The 16,516-nt window shown below is 42.2% G+C and overlaps 2 protein-coding genes across 9 annotated transcripts in view; one reads left to right on the forward strand and one right to left on the reverse strand.

Annotated features, from left to right (window-relative positions):
• The window catches only part of LOC126355996 (DNA ligase 3), a 538,466-nt gene that overhangs the window by 318,761 nt on the left and 203,189 nt on the right, over positions 1–16,516 (reverse strand). The window lies entirely within an intron of this gene.
• Positions 1–16,516, forward strand: part of LOC126356001 (uncharacterized) — a 241,695-nt gene that overhangs the window by 54,820 nt on the left and 170,359 nt on the right. The gene's annotated exons all lie outside the window — the stretch shown is intronic.

Genomic DNA, 16,516 nt, shown 5'->3' on the forward strand with positions numbered 1-16,516 from the left:
TAGTTACTTGTACCTGCCGAAACGCTAACACTCATTGTGTCTTGAGTAAGGAATGGTTTCAATATTTTAATGCTATCGTAAGTATGCAGCTGGGTGCAGTTTACATATTTAACTGATATTTCAACCTTGAACGTCATGGGGTCTAGTCGAGGATATGCAGCAGGAATAATCAAGATAGTCATCATATTACGGGACGACGCAGCCACATTTAACTTCCTAAGAGATACAAAACGCTAAAAGCTCATACTTTCGTCACATTTGCTTGGCTTTGTTTCCTGTCTCGTTGGGTAATTTTTGTCATGGCTTTTGCCCTGTTGCCCGTAATTACCTGTTTCATCGTACCGCACAACGGCATCTTACAATTAAAGAGGCTAACATACCGGAAAAATGTGAGAACTTTCAATACACTTTACTAGTGCATCATAAGCCTTTTTATTGTCCATTTCCGTAAGCCAATATCACTAACCTGCTAATAAGTACTTGCCACACATTCAGATTGATCTCTTCAGCCTTCATCGTTTACCTCTAACCTATATCGCATGTTGTTCTGCAGAACATTACCATCTACGTTTGAGTCGTCTTAGTAGGCTTTTCACGTCTAGAGATGTTCTAAGAACCTTTTTGTCGCTTACAACAACCCCCATTTGGGCCCGGCACTGTAGCTGCCTGACTAAGTTCTACTGGATCTGCGACAATCCACGCGTCCGGAATCTTTGTTCTAACTCGACACGTAATTTGCAGCTTCTTCTACGGATACGAAATTCGACTATTTTCAAATATCATCAGTTTCCAATTTTTCTCTGATTAATTGTCCAATTAACAGCCATATAACAGTACGCGCCAGATCACTGTTACACACACTCTTAATTATTTTCGTTTCTCTGACAGCAACTTACTATTGTACATTTTCTGTGGATATACGGGCATCTCTCGGCAGTTTTTATCCTCACTCGAAATTTCTGCTACACCCTCATTCCAGTTTACTACGGTTCCCAGGTACTTTAATGAACTCAACATCTTTAGCTTCATATCCTCCACTGCGTTTATGTCACCCTTCCAGCCTCCTGCCTTTTTTTAGTTGTATGTACATCGTTTTCTCTTTATTAATTACAAACCTAACGTCTTGTACTTCATCCAAGAGGGTAAAATTGTGAGTTAACATAATGGCGTAAATAATATCATTCACTCGCGCACGTGATTTAATCCTAGATTACTAAACTCTCGTAAAATGCAGCTAGTACCGATCTGGTATTGTCTGTATAGGCTGTGAGACAGAACATTTTGTACTTATTTTGTATGTGACTTACCATTGGACACATTATAACTGTAATTAGCTTCTGCATAAACTATAAATTAGGATTTCCTTTGAATAAACGATGTAGTAGTAAAATTTACGATGCTTTGGTAACAATGTCAAATTTTCCCCTTTAGTGTTCCAGGATTAATATTTAAATCTGTTTATTGATATTTAGGTTTGTTTACTCTTATTTGCACCCGTTAATTTGCTGTAAAGCACTAAAATTTGATGATCTGAGAAGGAAATAATTCTTTCACGAGTTTGTCAGGGACTCTATCGATTTTGATCTTTCTATGTAATTCGTGGTCAAAACTGTATGTTGTCGGTGCTGTTTGTAACACAATACACACTGCTAAAGTTGAAAATGGTGCAGTAGTGCTTCATTTAACTTTAAGCCTACATGTTTGATAGTTTTATATGAGAATATAAAGCAAGGTATACGCGAAACCGGAAACAGATATATGGAGACACCGCTACGGAGTCCAACGAGACCAGATGAACTATCAGCATCAAAACGGTAAGACATTTGATCAACGACTTCCTCTCCACTACTGCACATGAATGTTACTCGTGCTTGCAGTTAACAGCCTTTCATAAGTATTAATCGACTAAATCACTTGCGTGGATTTAATTAGTGTAGGGAAGACTGTTAGCTTGTAAAGTAAGTCGTCTTATTTTTATATTTACACTTAAACTATCTGTCCGTATGAATTACTGATCGTACGCCTGTCCCTCTGAGCGCTACACTCCTGATAACACTACGGAAAAAAGTGTCTTGAGAATGTCTTAGCTTCTTGATGGCGGAAGGTGCAGACCCCGCAACGGAAATTTAGTTCATTTATCTCGTAAGAGAACTGACTGCAGTGCAGTGCAGTGCCAAGATTGTTTCGAGAGCTGACTATGTGTGCCCAGAACCATAATGAATATTTTTAAGAACGTAACTGATTCTAGTGCCTTAATTATTTTATTTGGATAAAATTACACTCAGCAACAATTAACTTTTAACGAAATTATTTGGGACCCCGTAAAAATATATATATATATATATTTGCTCTCTATGCAGAGAATTGTTTGGCAAACTGCAAGTTTGACAGCACTGAGCTGTTTAAGTCTAGAAGGCTGTTCCACAAATTGATTGTTCGTCTTGCTTGTGATGAGAAAATTAGTTCAGCATTTGTGAATCTGATAAGTCGAGAACACTATTCCAACAAATATAACGAACTCACCGAGTAAATTTCAACCTTTTTTTGTACTTTTCCTTTCCCTAACCCTAGAGCTAAATCGAGCTGGGGGAATATTGACCCACTGAAAATTCCGGAATTTCCCAGCTGTAAATCAAATGTACCGCACACACACACACACACACACACACACACACACACACACACACTCACACACACACTCACACGCCAAAAGAATTTGACACATGTGAAGTTATCACAGAGATTGCAGATTTGTTCCGTTGTGTTGGTAAATCTGCAATCTCTGTGATGACTTCACATGTAGCAAGTTCTTTTTGGTGTATATGTGTGTGTGGTGCTTTGCACGAGATGGTGATGTATAAATTACGTAAGTGCTGCATATATTTAAGGAAGATTTGAAATATACAGTCCTGCAACTTCGCAACAGAATCGCGCCGACAGTGAAAGCATTGCTGACTAACGAGGAGAACACGGCTGGTGTTATAACTCCGTTTCCCAGAAACTTCGCTCGTTGGAAGAGAGCTCAAAAATAAGTGTGTGTGTGTGTGTGTGTGTGTGTGTGTGTGTGTGTGTGTGTGTGTGTGTGTCAAGGTATCCGCCTTTTACGAGCATATGTTTCAACTAAAGCTGTGGCACAGTGCCTAGCATCGCGACTTCACAGTTTTGCGACCCGTGTTCGAAACCCGATTATTACTTTTGCTTTATTCTACCCGTGTACGTGGAAGATTACTACATGAATATCTTCCAATGTATACTGAAATAACGTTCTTTTTACTGGTCTACTAATTGTGTCACTGCTGAACGAAGTAAAGAAAGTAAATGAATGGAAACGTATTTGAAATTGTTTTCGGTGAAATTCCTCTACCGTATCTTGATTCACAACCAACTGCGAGCGCCAGTTTTCGCAAAGAGAGATCTGTTATGTGTGGTCTGCCGCGAAATTATTGACAACTCGTCAAAGCGTCGTTTATTTCCCGAGTGAGATTCATGCGAAGAAATGTCACTCTGGGAAATCTGCCTTTGGGCGATTCGGAATTTCGACGTTTTGAATGTTTCTACCGTCGGTATCATCCAAGGGAATGCACCAAATCATCCTCAAAAATTAACATAAAAAATAAGAATCTATATAAGAATGAAATATAAGAACACGAGAAGAGGTTGTACACGCACACACGCACACCACACACACACACGTTATACAATGAATGTGTGAGACTTACTGTGAAACACAGTTGTAATTTCACAATTGATATAATGCCCTAGTACCTCCTAACTCGCTGAGAACAATTCGTGTAACAACCTTCTGCGGACATGGGTAGGTGAACCAAATTATAAAATAAAATAATAACCTGGCTTCGATCATGGGAGGCCGCCACGTTAGCCATTAAGCTACCAGTGTTGGCAAAAAAGATCAAACAAGTGAGAAATGCACTGCGTCTATTTTATAATTATCTTTTTCACTACACTACATATTGATCTTTGTACCTGGTGATCGCTTCATAGCCGAAAACCGGTTTGTGAAATAATATTGTAGAACATTACACCAGTGTTGCTTGTATTTTCCTTCATAATGAAAATTGCATAGTATCAATTAACTGAAGGAAAGCCAATGGTAACGAAAATTACCGTCTGAGGACCGATGTTCCACACAAGTATCGTTCGAACTGCGCATTAACGTGCCGCACAAGCTGAGCCCGACTCGGATCGAACCTGGGCCACCGATTACTGGCCGATAGCCTGGTTAATTGGTAACTGACGATGATGCTGCGTCAACACTCCGAAACACGTGTGCCTGCAACGTCATTGTACTCTGTCATCTGTTGTACTAAATAAGCATGCTGCACCTACAAACGACGAGACCAACAGTTGCTCACAGCAGTTCCGGTGGAATATGAGCAGCGATCCTGTATACTAGCCTTCAGCTCAGTTAGAGGTCGGTCGTGTCCCTGTTAAACATATTCTTTTAGATATCCCCGGAACCGAAAGTCACATGGATTCACATCAGTTAATCTTACAGGCCATGCATCTGGAAAAACTCTGGAGATCACACGTTCGTGGAAGCTTGCATTAAGCAGATCTTTCACTGGGCGGGTGACATGAGGTATTGACCTATCTTGCATGAAAACAGTGGTTTCCACACAGTTGCTCCCTGCCAATGCAGGAATAACATGCTGTAAAAGGACGATTCAATAACGTGCAAACGCGACTGTACACATCACAGGCCCACTGGACGTATTCTCTTCGAAGAAGAGTGGACCGACAATATAGGTGCGTGTGAATCCACACAAGTCACATACGGTGAGTGTAATGGCTCTTCATGCGCAGTACGCGGTTTAACAGTATTCCAGACGCGGAAGTTCTGTGTATTCAATGCACTCTGTAGTGTGTAAAATGTACGTGACTCCCAAAAATACTGACCGGCCACATGTCATCAACTTCGATCCGTGCCAGAAACTGACGACCAAACTCAGAACATTGCTGCTGATTATGAGGTTTCAGATGCTGCACCGCCTGGCTCTCTTTCCGTACTGCTGACCACGACAGGAACAAATCTCCTGACACCACACGAGCACTAACACTAGTACTAGCCGAGACACGTGCTGCATAGTCAGTTACAGCAATCTCGTCAATAACTTCCTCTTCCAGGTGCCACACCAAGCTCACTCGTGTTTTAGAATTCCATTCTCATCATCTTTGAATCATTTAATGACATCGAGCTTCTCCTCGGACCTATCAGACTGCTTGCTGTACAGCCATTCGCATTAAACAGTTTCGCTAAAAGCGCACGGTGTCTTCACGTTACCCGTACTGTTCACTCACTTGTCAAATGGCAGAGTGGATGTTATATCGTCATACGAACAGTGTACAGCGCCAGATTTGCACCTGGTGGCCAAAACTGGAACTAACTTTTTCATGCGTAAATCTATTCAGCTTTAATGCATTAGCATACTTACCTCCGTGAGCAGCTGCACATTAATTATAACCACTCAGTACGTTTACACACACACACACACACACACACACACACACACACACACACACACACACACACCTACCTTCCAGTTTCTACCGTTTCAATTCTTTTAAGGTTTTTTAATGTAAGACTAAACGAAACTGAGAACATATGCGCCCCTCACTCCTGTTTAGATTACAAAGCAAGTTTATTTTTCCTTATATTCCCTCTTTACATTCGCTAGTAGTTACGCAGATTTCTGTTAGCCTTAAGAGTTTTTCTGGTACTCTCCTCTCTATCAGTATTTTCCCCACAATCTCTGTTATTCTAACACTCGTCTCCCTGGAGTCGAAAAAGAGAGATACGTTTTAATCCCTCCAAGACTTCTTTCCAGTTAAGTTTCTTCTCGTTTTTTATTACTACTGACAGCCAGAAACAATCAAATGTATCAATAAGACGCAAATGAAAAATCACCACTGCTATACGAAAATCTGCGACTAATAAACGTAACTCAAAACTTTTAGCTCTTAAGCCGTTGATCTTCTATGCGAGCCTTACATACAGCGGCGTACGACAGTACTTGTTAGTCATTTGCTGCCGTAACCGACAGCTCTTCTGGTATGCACAATTTTCAGTCGACCAGAGCATTCTCCCTAATTAGTACCGGTTGCAGCAGAAGTACCCTGTAAGGAAGCGATGAGCTCGTTAAGAACTTTAGTAGCTCAAATTTAGATTCGCTCATTAAACGTGTTTATGATAAGGGGATGTGGTCTTTTGGGGCCTCAGAAGATAATTCTAATAATAGGCTTACAGAGAAGATGAGATCGAGTATCTGATGGCAGATGAAATACAGAGAACATAGCTCTCAGGCAACAGATTTTCTGAAGCAAACTATCTTTTACGGGACGAGGATGTAAGTCAAGAGCTCGTAGGAGTGTCTGCTGAAATTATCAGAGTTAAGAGCCCTCCTGCCTACCATCCAGTTTTCAGAAACAGAGGAATTTCGATATCCCTGACATTAAACAAATTCTGTATTATTACAATAATAATAATAACAATAATAATAAAGTTCGTCAGCTTGTGATGCCACACACTTCAGGAGTGGCGGACTGTAGTAATTACTCATGGTAATTTAAACACAGGAAGCCTTCGAGGGCACCGATGACATACAACTTTGATTTTACTTATGAGTTCCTGAATTTTTTATTAATTTTGTGTATGATCCGACGGCAGACGCGATATAGTAAATACGAGACAATTCAATAAAGAACGATCTGATGGAAAACGTCTCACAAAAGTATTTCTTCATTTTAGGGAGTAGAAAAAAAAGTTACACGGGGCTAAAGCCGGACTATTAGGAGGGTGAGCGATAAAGTTGACATCGATTTTTGCAAGATATTCAGTAACGCCACCTGCAATACGCCGTTGTGCATTACCGTGGTGCAGCCTGTTTCACGGATGTGTTGTCTTTGTGCCTCACATGGATTTCAGGGCATCCCCGTAGTATTGTCCAGTCACTGATGCGTGTGCAGGTAAAACTTTCTGCTAAACCATTCCATGAACATAAGCAGTCACTTTTTTTTTGGGGGTGGGGGGGATGGGGGGTCGGTCTCAAGTGTACTGGTTGATCTCCTACTGACAACGACCGTCTCCTGCGATTGGTACAGTCAGCCTTCACGTCACAATGACCTACAGTTTAGGCGCCATGTTGCAGTAACATATCTGAGTACCTAAGGCATCAGACGTTCAGGATAGAATTTCTGTTTTGTCGAAGCTTGTTACAGTCTTCTCGTTCACTATCATGACAGTTCGATACTTGAAATTACAATGGCAAATCCTAATTACGAACGTATTCGGGCCACAGACACGTCTATACCGCTACTAAGATAATCTTCGACATTCTACTACCGTGCCCCCTCAATAGCCGATCTCCCTCGCTTCCCCGCAGTTTGTCACGTTTAATTTCCTTATTCCTTTATGCTCCATGATTTCTTGTGGTTTTTTCCCCTGATTTACCGAGCTTTGGCTGCCGGTTCTTTACAAATTAATTATCTACAATAACAGCATTTCTGCCACTCATTTCAGAGTTTTATAATTTACAAGGTGTGTTCAATAAGTAATGAAACAATTTTTTTTCTGAAAGCTGGTTTGTTTTACTCAAGATTCTCCCCATTCTTTTGGCTACAAAACCTATTTTCTCAACGCAATCTCTGTTCAATGCGATGGTCTTACGCCACATTACTGGGAGGCCCTGTATACCCGCATGTTACCACACTATTGGTAGACGTCTGAGCCAATAGCTTGCTTGACAAGGCACGTAATGCTTCTCTCATCGGACCAAACGGATGGACGTCGGAAGGTGCGAGATCCGGGCTGTAGCGTGGATGAGGAGAAACAGTTCAATGAAGTTTTCAGAGATCCTCCCGGGTTCGCAGACTAGAGTGGGGTTTTATATTGCGATGGAGGAGTATCGTTTGCATTTTTGTGGCGACGAACACGTTAAAGTCAGTTTCCAAATGGTAGCACACTACACTTCCGAGTTGATCCTTGCACTAAGGCAGAGGACATCAAACTGAATAACCCCTTCAGAGTCCCAGAAGACCGTTGCCACGGTTTTACCGCAGAGGGTGCAACTCTGAACTTTTTTTTGGAGGAAACGTGGTGTGGCGCCACTCCACAGATTGCCGTTTTGATGTGATGAACATATGTTTCATCGCCTTTGACGATTATCGACAAAGAAGTGTCACGATCAGCTTCGTAATGAGCAAGTAATTCCGCACAGATGGTCCTTCGTTGCCCTTTACGGTGAGTTGTTGGTCGGCGAGCAAACCAGCGAGCACACACCTTTGATTGGTGGACAAGTTTGTTAAGCACGGCCAACAGAGACGTACAGTTCTGCAGCGAGGCTTTTTTTTTTTTTTGTGAACTGTCGATCAACTCGAATAAGTGTGTCATGTTGCAGCATTTGGAGTCACAGCCGTGTGTGGCCGGCGGCACGCAGGAGATCGGACAGGTTTGTGCGACCTTGTTGCGATGACACACGCCTCGCCCTACGACTAACCGTGCTTTTGTTCACTTCGAGGTCACTGTAGACATTCTGCGAGAGTCCATGAACCTCTGGGATGCTCTGGTTTTCTGCGGCAAGAAACTCAATGACAGCTCTCTTCTTGGAACGGACTTCTGTTCCAGATAACATTTTGAAGGATTCCTACCGGAACGGCGGTGGCTGAAGCGGAAGCGGAAATATTCCATGATGCCCCATAAAAATTCCGCATTTATCAACCTAAATTGGCCGAGAAAAAAAAGTGTGGCAATACTTACCGAACGCCCCTAGTATTAAATGTGCGTGTCTTCTTGGAGATATATTCATCTCGCAGAAATGTGTAGTCGACTCTTCTTAAAGTCTAATAACCCTAACCCCTCTTTTAATCACACTCTACCACCAACAAGCTTGGCCCCGTGGCGCATTACGACAGCAGTGGGAGGGGTGGAGGTGCTTTAAGGTGTGTTTACACGGAACACACTTTACGGACGTGTGTGGCCGCAACAGTATTTCCGCTGCAGGGTGGAAATCTGATTCTGGAGGTACACCAAACTTCTGAATGAATCACCACCAATCGAAAACTGAAGAGTAAAAGCCAATCTGGTTCTAACTGGTATAAAGTGATTCATATTGGTACTGGTCTTACCAAATCTCGGACGAGCTACTTTTAAAATATATAGTCAAAATTATGTTTCGGCGTCCCGGAAAACGTAGGCTGTGTGTCCAGCATCGGTCCACGAGTACAAGTTTCACTTACTTGAAAACACACATCCACGAGGCCCGATTCTTTTTTTTCGGTAACTTTTATTTCTTTTGGAATGCAAATGCATGAGACCTGCACTCACTCGCACTATCTCGCTTTGGTCCATTTCGCACCATAGTGTTGCACGTGTAAACACTGCGGGCCCGGAAATATATTTACGGGAACATCGCCGGGCAACAGTAGCGGCAATGTTGTCGCACATGTGGCTGCAAAACGTGTGGGCGCATTTTTGCCATATAATAATACCGGAATATAGAGTCAGCAATATTTAAATTTTTGGCCCTTGTAAATATACCTTCAGACAACGGTCATGACAGCGGATTGACAGTCTGGTGGCGGTTTTAAAGCATGAAGGTAAAACGCAGGACCCGTTGGCACAAGCTGTGCTGAAAAATTGTGTGTACATATGACTCAAAAAGCAACGAGACTGCTGCCGAAAATGTCTACTTACTACATGTTGTTAGCACTGGACGTAGAACATACTTTGACTACACCCTTCTTCGTACGTTCGTTCCACTACTCAAAACATTTCTGCGAGTAATTTTCGGTAAAGTTCCACTAGAACTTCGTTGTTTTTGCCCTTCAGGTAAGCGCAACACAACCTCCGTAGGAAACTGCTCGTCCATCGCCATAGAGCTGGTTCATCTTCATGATACTTTTAACGCCGTAAATTTCGAAAAATTTACTACTTGCCACCATCCGCTGATATTTTCATTAATATCACGAAACAATAAGCAGACTGTCCGACTTACAGTATCACCTACTCCTCCAAATAATCTGATGATGAGAAAGTCGCTCTCGTTCGGTACTACATTATGCAAGCTTTGTTTATTTCAAGAAGGCTCCCGGTGATTCTAACATTCTGGAGCTCTTCCTTAGGTTCAAAGTGTTTAGCTTAAGATTACCTCTCTTTCGCTTAGTTTAATGATGATGTCCACGCAGGAGAGATAATCTCCTCTGTGTCTCTGTATTATAGATCTTGGTTCACCTTCGATCAAATTCTCAGATAACACAAACGCTGAAAGGTCAGTTACGCTCGTAAATCAGTTTATAAAGGCTCAACATAATTTACCTAATGAGTAATTTTAATTGTGATTTGAGTAAAAAAAGAACCATTCTGACAGACGTGTGCAATTAGTTTTTTGAGCAAAGTGATAAGTATGACAAAACATGTATGAAGTAAGAAACATATTTCCAGTAAGAAGTTTCTGTTGAGAATTAAATGGTAATTATAAGCTATTAGCTCTACCAGTTTGTGTTTCCGCCATTTGGTGCTCTTTAATTCGGTGACGTACCCTTCGGTAAATGATTACGTGGACCTTCTCTATGATTATTGTAGAGGATGGTGGTAATGTCGTATTTGGACGTGTTCTTACGTTCGGTGCTGTCGTGTGTAAACACGTGTATCACGTTATTTTAGTACGTGAGTGCGATTATAAAATAGTTTGGCTGAACCGTCGAGTAACGGTCAGTAGAGCTTACCGTAGAGTGGGTGCAAACCTGTTGAGAGCTGCCAGCACTTATTCGGCCGCTACAATGAAGTCTAATATTTTTAAGCAGAACAGTAACGGGAGATTATATGTTGGTTCATCACTATGAGCCAGAACGGAGAAGCCAGGGTATACCGTGGATACAATCGGGATCGGCCACCAAGAAGAAAATTAAGGCACCGGCTTCTTCGGTATGGCTGGCGTTCGCTATTTTTAATGTCTCAGCACGGCCTGCACTGGAAAATTACCTTGAGAAGAGCAGTGCAAGAAACCGTACAGGATGTAATAACTGCTTGCTACAATCCTAAGCCATCAATTCGTATCAAATGTACAGGCTTATTGTCGGAAAAGTGTTGTTTCAGGACAGGTTCGCAAAATGCCTTCATCCACAAGTACTGGAACGGCTCAGTTGTGACACCCTTCCTGCAGCTCAGATTCCGTCTTTATGTCCTTCGACACCCTACTGAAGTATCACCAGATCGTTAATTTTCCACGGAGAATGAAGTACGCCCGTATATGTGCAAATAAATGCGCGACCAATGGTAAAACTGCTCCTCGGAAAGCATGCGGAAGCTTGGGATCTGTCAGACAACGTACATCAAACAAATGACGCCACTTCTAAAAGCCCTGTACCTAATCAAATCTCTGTATCTTTTAAATACATTTTAAAAATGGTTCAGATCTTTTAAATTGTTTATCGAAAAACTGCGTAGCATCACCAAACACAAAGTACGAGAGACTTGATTTTTTTTCATTGGTGGCGATTAAAACGTCAAGTTATGCACATTTTGAGGAAATTTGATAATTTCTTTATTTTGTCCGTCTCATTTGAACGAATATACAATTTTAGCTGCTGTGATTACCGGTTTCGGTCTGACACTCTCATTCTCAAACCACACACCTTGTTATTAACCGTAACTAGTCTTACGATATGGTGGCGAAAGGCACGAGTAACTCCTGTACTGGAAGTCAAACTGTAGGTAACAAATACTCAACTGTTGCATATCTACCATCCGGTGGCAGCATGCCTCGAATCAGCACCTAAGTTTGTGTGTTTGCAGATTCATGACTGCAGAGCTGGTAAAATTTTAAATTCCGCCCCACCTAACCACAGCTCACCGTTATAGGAGCCAAAACTAATATGCAGCAGCGCACTGATACAGTGATGGTGGAAGGTTGAGTCGTTTTGTTTTGGCTCTTCTTGCGGCGTACTACGGCGCGGCGATTTCAATACGTAGTGTACCAGGACTGTGTAGTTAGACCGGCAAAAGAAACAAAGAAAGCAGAGTATTAAATCTTTATGATTACCACTCACGCATGTGTGATTGGCCATTTCGTCCACAAATTCAACGAAAATATCGACATGTTTTACTTCTTTAGAACACTACCGGGACGCGCTGAGGAGACACTGGGAACCTCACAGTCTAGTAGCTTGTGAACATTTCTTTCCCTACACCCGTTTGCTCTGAACTACTGCGTGCACACGGCCGGCGGAGATGTGGGAAATGTGGCGCGTGCACAGCCAATGGAAACTACTATTGTAGATTCAGCGGTCCGGAAATACTGTGCAGAGGGCAGTCGTGCCAACTCTGCGGCTGTTCGGCGAGCTGTTGAGTAGGTGGTTTGTTTGGCCAAGTACGGAGACGGCACGCCGGCACCTGGGCGGCGCTTTTAAGTCGACGTCGACGAGTGACACTTCACACCCATCTACAAATCAGCATCTGTATAGCACGTCTGAAATCTACTACGCGAGGGCAAAAAAAAAAAAAAAAAAAAAAAAAAAAAAAAAAAAAAAAAAAAATGAACCACTGAAAAGAGGAGGAGGAAAATAAACTTCCCGTGTTGAGACAGTATGTGATGTTATTTCAGTGCTTACAAAATCGTGTCAAATTTGTAAACAGCTTGGCAGTATGAGCCCGCTTAGTGTCACGTTGCATCCCCTCTGGCCACGACGTATGCTCTGATTCGATTGGAAAGATTATCACAAAGCCATTGTACCCTTTCCTAAGGCAAGCAGGCCCATAACGGTTGTAACCTGTCCCCGTTATCCTGGGTACTGGTACTGAAACGGAGTTTACGTCCGAGGTGGTCCCCACACATTCCATCTGGTGCAGAACTGGAGATGAACAATACCTTGTTGAAAAATGACACCACTATAGTGTCGTATGAAACGTAACACACAAGGACCCAGAATGTCCACGACGTGGCGTTGAACCGTCGGATTTCCCTCAGGTAATACCAGCTGTGACCTGAAGTCGCTCCTTTACTCGCCAGCGATGGTCATCTGGGACAGTGCGTAACCGCGATTCATCGGTGAACAGAGTTGCAAGTCCGTTCTTCAACAGCTCAAGCTTATCGATTACGACACCACCCCAAACGCAGCCGTTTGTGTTGTGTCGACGGCAGTCCTAGTCCGGCTGTTGCTCGTCTCCAGCCAATTGTGTGGGATGACAGAATGATGCAGGGCGTCCGTCGCTCGTGCTCGTGTGGCACGTGCAGATGTGGAGGGGTTAGGATATGCTTGGTGCACAGTGCGGCGATCTTCCCTTGGGGTGGTCAGACATCGTCAACCGGAACCTTGACAAGTATGCCAGCGTTCGCGTTCCCATGGGCCACTGTCACATCCCAAACGGAAAACCACAATGAGACCATTTTCAAATATGTTATGTCATAATAACAGTATCTCATACGTGTACGTGGCATTGCGATGTCAATCCCAGCGACCACTGAACATCCGACGCTGTTGACGCCTCTTATAAACACTACCAGTCTTGATAACAACAGTAAACACCAACAACACTAATGCACTCTGATGGCCGTTCTATCACACAGAAGTGCAAATGCAGTCATTTACACACACACTGACGGTGCGTGCGTGAACAAAGTTACAATGACATCCTATGATGTCTTATGGGCGCCTAATTTTTTTTTTTTTTTTTATTAGGCAGTGTGTCTTTACCGGCGGTAAGTACTTTAACTCTTCACGCGAGCCGTCCAGAGTCGTGGAGTGAGGAAAAGATGTTCTCTTCAGCGAGAGCAAGTCATTGTCTTCACTCATCCGTCTATACTCTGCAACGCAACTGATGGTGTAGAGAGGAGTGTGCTTTGTACACAAGTGTAACTTTCCCCTCTTTTCTGTTCCAGTTGGTAACGGTGCTCTGAGAAAAGGTTTTTAGTATGTCTCTGTATTATCTTTACCCTCTCTATTATTAACTACTTACAAGGAGACTTCCCCCGCGGTGGGATCGGCTTTTTGAAACCAAATATACGGTGATGTAGATTAAGATCCGAAGTATCATACCCTGCAGCCATTCAACTTGGTGATCCCTTGTGCGCACGTAACTGACGAAAAAACTCCGGAACTTTGCACAATATGCAATAGCGTTAATCGAGCTGTAATTGACTGGTTGCATGATGTAATGGTTAAGGTGAGGGTTTCACATGCAGGAGGTTATGGGTTCGAATCTTCTCAAGCGAATTTAATTTTGTTATTGCTAAATCTTCATCGACATGATTCTGATCATTTTTTATTCAATTAAATGATAGAAATTTAATTTTTTATTTATGTTCCTTTGTAACACTTTTAATTAATGTATGAACTATTACATTTGTTTCATTTTTTCTTTCTATTATTCTTTTTTCATTCGGAATTTTTGACAATGTGCATTTGATTTCATTTATATATTATATCATTCAATTATTTGCTCAAAAACAATTCAATTATCAGCTCAAAAACAAAAGATAAAATAATCTATTTATATTGACAGTGCAATATTGTGAAAAAAGTATTTTTCTCTACAACATGCCCACGTTATTTGCGTGGTATTCTTTAAACGAACGTGAAAAACATAGCCTAAATTCCTATTTCACTATGAACATAACACAGATGAAGATTTAAACGAAAGAACGGTTTATACGTAAAGCGAAATTCAAGCAGAATGAGGAATAGATATGAATGCAATAACCTGGGCGAAAAAATAGGATGATAAATTTTAATGCATAAAATTAATTAAAAACACAGGAATAAAGTTTCAAGTGCAGAAAGAATGATAGGAAGGAAAGTGAGAGAAAATGAAATTGATATTACAATTAAGGTAATAAGACAAATGAATGGAAACATGTAACTACATTTCAATCGATTAAATGAATTAAAATGATAAAAATAATTTCAATAAAGATTTAAAAATAAAAATGTTAATGCATCTGACATGAATCGAATCCACGGCTTCATACATGTGAAGCCCTTACCCTATCCCTGACACTACGCAACCAGTCCACATGATACAAATTCTGTAACTCTACTGAGCGACACGCAAAATGACGAAACTGATTTTTGGTCAATTATTCGCAAATGACGGCTGCAAAGTGCGATACCTGGGATCGTATACATGACTTCAAAACGTCGAAAGCACCGCGGGGGACCTCTCCTCCTTACTCCTTTCGCGAAATGATGATTTGGATTGTGGGGCGTTCAACTGCGCGGTTATCAGCGCCCGTACAAATTTCCAACCTTTGCTCAGTCCAATCTCGCCACCTTCAGGAATGATGATGAGATGATGAGGACAACACAAACACCCAGTCATCTCGAGGCAGGGGAAAATCCCTGACCCCACCGGGAATCGAACCCGGGACCCCGTGCTCGAGAAGCGAGAACGCGACCGCGAGACCACGAGCTGCGGACTTAAAAGGAGGCGGCGTCTCACACGACAGTATAATAAGGCATCTTCTTCCTGAGTTCGTTGCACGCCCTGAGGATTGTTTGTGGTATTTGCCTTTCTTGCGATTAGTTTTATGCGATCGTTCCATTTCATCGGCCCGTATGTGCACTCCTAGATAATTAATGGATGTGACTGCTTCCAGTCCTTGTTCAGCAATCAAGTAACTAAACAATAACGGGTCTTTCTGCCCATTTATGTGCCTTATGCTGCACTTGTTTATGTTGAAGGGTTAACTGCCAAACCTGGCACCTAGCGTTGATCCTCCGCAGGTCTTCCAGTATTTCACTATGATTTTCTGGCGTTGCGAATTCTCTATCCAGAGTGTTACAAAAAGGTACGGCCAAACTTTCAGGAAACATTCCTGACACACAAATAAAGAAAAGAAGTTATGTGGACATGTGTCCGGAAACGCTTACTTTCCATGTTAGAGCTCATTTTACTTTCGTCCACCTACGCTCAATGGAGCACGTTATCAGGATTTCATACGGGATACTCTACCTGCGCTGCTAGAACATGTACCTTCACAAGTAGTACACAACATGTGGTTCATGCACAATGGAGCTCCTGCACATTTCAGTCGAAGTGTTCGAACGCTTCTCAACAACAGATTCGGTGACCGACGGATTGGTAGAGGCGAACCAATTCAATGGCCTCCACGCTCTCCTGACCTCAACCCTCTCGACTCTCATTTATGGGGGCATTTGAAAGCTCTTGTATACGCAATCCCGGTACCAAATGTAGAGACTCTTCGTGCTCGTATTGTGGACGGCTTTTTTCTACAGGGCTGCATCAGCGCATCAGGGATTCCATGCGACGTAGGGTGGATACATGTATCCTCGCTAACGGAGGACATTTTGAACATTTCCTGTAACAAAGTGTTTTAAGTCACGCTGGTACCTTCTGTTGCTGTGTGTTTCCACTCCATGATTAATTTTATTTGAAGAGAAGTAATAAAATGAGCTCTAACATGGAAAGTAAGCGTTTCCGGACATGTCCACATAACATATTTTCTTTCTTTGTGTGTGAGGAATGTTTCCTGGAAGTTTGGCC

The sequence above is a fragment of the Schistocerca gregaria genome, chromosome 3, assembly GCF_023897955.1.
Source record: "Schistocerca gregaria isolate iqSchGreg1 chromosome 3, iqSchGreg1.2, whole genome shotgun sequence".
NCBI lineage: Eukaryota > Metazoa > Arthropoda > Insecta > Orthoptera > Acrididae > Schistocerca > Schistocerca gregaria.